Source organism: Procambarus clarkii, unplaced genomic scaffold (genome assembly GCF_040958095.1).
Source record: "Procambarus clarkii isolate CNS0578487 unplaced genomic scaffold, FALCON_Pclarkii_2.0 HiC_scaffold_1679, whole genome shotgun sequence".
In the NCBI taxonomy this organism is placed as follows: Eukaryota; Metazoa; Arthropoda; class Malacostraca; order Decapoda; family Cambaridae; genus Procambarus; species Procambarus clarkii.
Genome location: NW_027190706.1, coordinates 8,919 through 13,910, shown reverse-complemented (window position 1 = coordinate 13,910; position 4,992 = coordinate 8,919). Strand labels below are relative to the sequence as shown.

Sequence of the window (4,992 nt, the reverse complement as noted above, 5' to 3'; positions counted from 1 at the left end):
CAGACAGTCACGGGGGAATGATGCTGCCGCCGCTTGAGCCGAACCTATTTATGTGCCGGCACGGTACAGAAGCTGCAACCTGGCAACTCGTCCACCAATCACGACGGTTGGTTTTACGGCTCCGAAACCTGGATCCCATATCTTCTCTAAAATAGAAGCATTTGTTCATGTTCTTTGTAAAAGTATCATAAAGCAGGACAGATGAGACAAATATCATAAAAACTGAAGAGCAGATGAGCACACACATGTTTGTATTACAAAAGAAAATCCACAAATTCATTAGAAATTGGCAGGGCAGGCTGAGGAAGTAGGTAGATGTAAAATGTCTGTAAATGGCGAAAGAACATAAACCCAAGACTGAATAAACGATGTTAAATATCCATGCCAAGGAGACAAAAATATGTTAGGATACAATTACCATTAAGACACCACAAGCAGGTCCGTATCCTGCCGCGATGACTTAAAAGAGTTGGTTATTAGCCACAATGTGTAGGCAGTCTCATGCCAACGGCCATACCACGTTGAGAACACCGCTTCTCGTCCGATCAGCGAAGTTAAGCAACGTTGGGTTTGGTTAGTACTTGGATGGGTGACCGCCTGGGAACACCAAATGCTGTTGGCAATAATGTTTTTTGTTTTGTTTTGTTTTGTTTCGTTTGTTTTTGTTTGAATGGCTGGCTCCACGGGAAATTCACGGAGTTGTGTGGAATAAGGCCTGGTAAAATGAATTAATATGTATGTCATGTTTAAAACAAACTCGCTTAATATAGATATTGTGTGAGGCTTTATACAAAAACAAACAACCAAAACAAAACATGTTGTATATATATATAGCTTAATCCGGGTTTGAACTCGCAACTCCAAGAATACGCATCACTTATATACACTTTACCACTGGACCACTGCTGCAGGACACAAGCTTGATGCTGAGGTATCAATTTAATGACGTAAATGCCATTTCCACAAATAAATGATAATTAAAAAGTATTTGTATGTACAAATCTTTTCTGTTTAAAAGGCTACAATATCAGTTACTGATATAATTTGTGTTAATGTTTCTATACCCACAAGAAGGCATATTTTTGCTTATATGTAAAGGGTACGGAGAACGAATCCACAGACCATCATTCCCCTCCCCTTCCCTCCCCCCCCCCCCCCCCCCCCCCCCCCCCCCCCCCCCCCCCCCCAACTCCCACCTACTACCACCACCACCACCACCACCAATCACCACCAATCACCACCAATCACCACCAATCACCACCAATCACCACCACCACATCTAACCGAAAACCCCCTAACACATCAACCCTCCCCCCAATCAACAGGGCGAAATAATAACCCCTCAAATGCCTGCCTGCCTGCCTGCCTGCAAGCCAATACTAACGGTCTTCTCAGAAAGAAAATCTCTTTGTATCTGTATTAAACTTGATGAAATGTATGATTCTAATAATGAAAATAAATTTTGATGTCGGTTGTATGAGCATAATGACCAATATTGGCACATGATATGAATGAATTAAAATAGTGTAGTTTTAAGTAATTAGGTTGTAGACACATAAGCGGATATGATATTTGACGCGTCCAGAACTGGTGATTTTTTGGTTTAGTTTTAAATGCACACCACCACCACCACCACACCATTGCTTCCCCAGAGCCTAATTAAGGACCGGTAAAAGGAGTCAAATAATGTATGTCATCTATAAAACCACAAGAATGAATAAAAAACACACACACAAACCTACATAATAGTATTAGGAAGATTGTATGGCAAAAAAAAAAAAAGTATTATTCCCATTGGGTCGTTTGGAACTCGCGACTTCCAAAATACCAGCCACACACCTTACCACCCAGCCACCATAGAGTTGGTATAATTGTGCAACTTTAGTTATAAAAGTAAGTTCTTATTGTCTCAAATCTTATTGTACTGTTCTATGAAAAGGCATGATGTAAATTATGTATTTTTTGAATGATGTTGAATTGTAGGCACATTAAGCGATTCGATATTTGATATATCCAGAAAAGGTGATTTCTGTTCAGTTTTAAAATGCATCACCGTTAACGCTAAAGGACTGTGTAAAACGACTCGATGTTTGTCATTTTTAAAATAAACACTAAAACTAGGCCCTTAACCATATATAATGTTTGAATATAAATTGAATGCATATAAATACATAAGTGGGAGTGGCTGGCTGGCTGGCTGGCTGGCTGGCTGGCTGGCTGGCTGGCTGGCTTGCCTGCCTGCCTGCCTGCCTGCCTGCCTGCCTCTGCCTGCCTGCCTGGCCTGCTGCCTGGCTGGCTGGCTGCTGGCTGGCTGGCTGGCATGGCTGGCTGGCTGGCTGGCTGCTGGTCTGGCTGGCTGGCTGGCTGCCTGCCTGCCTGCCTAGCCCGCCCGCCGCACCGCCCGCCCGCCCGCCCGCCCCGCCTGCTTCGCTTGCCTTGCCTTGCCTTGACCACATCCTTGCCTGTCCCTGTCCTGTTATTGCCTTGGCTTGCTTGCCTTGCCTTGCCTTGCCTTGCCTTGCCCTGCCCTGCCCTGCCTTGGCTGCAGCTGGCTGGCTGGCCGTAAATGCAACTCTTAACAACACCATACCACACCACACCATCACTCATCACCCCATCACCCACCACCGGCCCCAGTCTCCCAGCCTCTCTTATATACCGAGCAGGCCCTTTAAAATTATTTGAATTGTTGCACTTCGGCCAATGGCAGGCACGATCGCTGCTGGCTCAAAACATATTCTGGTTCACAAGTATTATAATATATTATATTATATTATAATTATAATATATTATATATATATATATTATATATATATATATGATAATATATATATATATATATATATATATATATATATATATATATATATATATATATTCATGAAACACATTAAAACCTTGATCATTTATTCATTCATTACGTCTAGTGAAGAATTGCTTTTGTTCATTTGTATGATTAAAAATTAATATAATATGAATTCCTCGCTTAAAGTAAATATAAAATATATATTGGATTTATATGATTGGTTAATATTCCAAGTGATGCTGAATATCCCCTATAATTTTGTTTTGTTTGTTTGTTATGTACACATTCCAAATGAAATCAATATAAATGTTATTATTAATGTTTGAAAGTTGATTGTCTACTTGAATCTCTCTATTAAAGTGTGTGTGGCTCCGGATGGAGCCTGGTTATGGTATTTGTCGTGGTGGGTGGCAGAAGTGCTTACTTTCTTCTCTGTCTTCTTTGGCAAAAGAACTGCCTGAATGTTTGGAAGAACACCTCCCTGTGCAATGGTTACGCCAGACAGAAGTTTGTTGAGTTCTTCGTCGTTGCGGATGGCCAACTGCAAGTGACGTGGGATGATACGGGTCTTCTTGTTGTCACGTGCGGCATTACCGGCGAGCTCCAGAACTTCGGCAGCGAGGTATTCCATGACGGCTGCCAGGTAGACAGGAGCGCCAGCACCGACGCGTTCGGCGTAGTTGCCCTTACGCAGCAGACGGTGAATTCTGCCCACGGGGAACTGAAGTCCGGCCCTGCTGGAGCGAGACTTTGACTTGCCCTTCACTTTGCCTCCCTTGCCGCGTCCTGACATTGCTGCTGCTGTTGTGGGTTTGTGGTGTTTTATGCCGCCCCGCAGATCGAGCTTCGTGTTATATACCCCGCTCAGGATCAAGGGAGCCCGCCACTGGACCAATCAGCCGCGCTCCGCCACGCGACCCGCTCTGAGCTGAGTCGCGAGCGGGATATAAAAGGAAAGCTCGCCTCGCGCAAAAGTTCATTATTGTATCGCAACGCCAGCCAGCACGAGCATCATCATGCCACCCAAGGCATCTGGAAAGGCTGCCAAGAAGGCCGGAAAGGCCCAGAAGGCCATTGCCAAGGGCGATAAGAAAAAGAAGCGCAGGAGGAAGGAGAGCTACAGCATCTACATCTACAAAGTGCTGAAGCAGGTCCACCCCGACACTGGTATCTCTTCCAAAGCCATGTCGATCATGAACTCGTTCGTGAACGACATCTTCGAGCGCATCGCCGCCGAGGCTTCTCGCCTGGCCACTACAACAAGCGTTCCACCATTACCAGTCGGGAGATCCAGACGGCTGTAAGGCTCCTGTTGCCCGGAGAACTGGCCAAGCACGCCGTCTCTGAGGGCACTAAGGCCGTCACCAAGTACACCTCCTCCAAGTAAACGGCTTACTTACTGCCCTGTGGTGGGTGGCTTGGCCTCAAACCAACAAACTCGGCTCCATTGGAGCCACACTTTAATTTCTAAAGAGATTGTGAGTGTTAGACACCAATACTATTATAACAAAAACCTCTGTCACTGAAAGCAAATAGCTATAAAATGAGAATATTTATGAAACTGTCTGTGTGTGTTTCTCTCTCTCAGTCTCTGTCTGTCTGTCTGTCTGTCTGTCTCTGTCTTGTCTGTCTCTGTCTTGTCTGTCTGTCTGTCTGTCTGTGTCTCTCTCTCTCTCTCTCTCTCTCTCTCATTCTCTCTCTCCTCTCTCTCTCTCTCTCTCTCTCCTCTCTCTCTCTCTCTCTCTCTCTCTCTTCTCTCTCTCCTCTCCTCTCTCAACACATATAAGCCCTCGGTATCTTTTTTTTTTTTCTAGAGATTAGAGATTCATTGTTATGTTCCACATTAGGATTACTATGAAGGCGGCCACCCTCTTAGGTTTGAAAATGTCAAGAAAACGGTTAATTTAAATGTCATCTCCTAACTTAACAGATTAAGCCAGAGGACCGAAAACAGAATAAAACAGGACTGACAGTATGTCACTTATACAAGCTGCTTTTATTTCTAGTACAGTATGACAATTTTTATTTTGGGGGGGGGGGGGGGGGGCGGGGGGGTGGGGGGGGTGTGATCCTTGGACAGTGCAATAAGAGCGAAAAGCGACGGCGTTTTGTTTGTAAGAGAACAGGTTTGTACTACAATGACTTGATTTTATTGATATCACGTGTATGTATGACACCTAAATTAG

General features: G+C 44.3%; 1 non-coding gene across 1 annotated transcript; it reads left to right on the top strand.

Moving 5' to 3' along the window:
* Positions 1–503: 503 nt before the first annotated feature.
* LOC138362359 (5S ribosomal RNA) lies at positions 504–622 on the top strand. Its single transcript, XR_011227602.1, has one exon. It is a non-coding gene; the product is annotated as a 5S ribosomal RNA (ribosomal RNA).
* Positions 623–4,992: the final 4,370 nt, after the last annotated feature.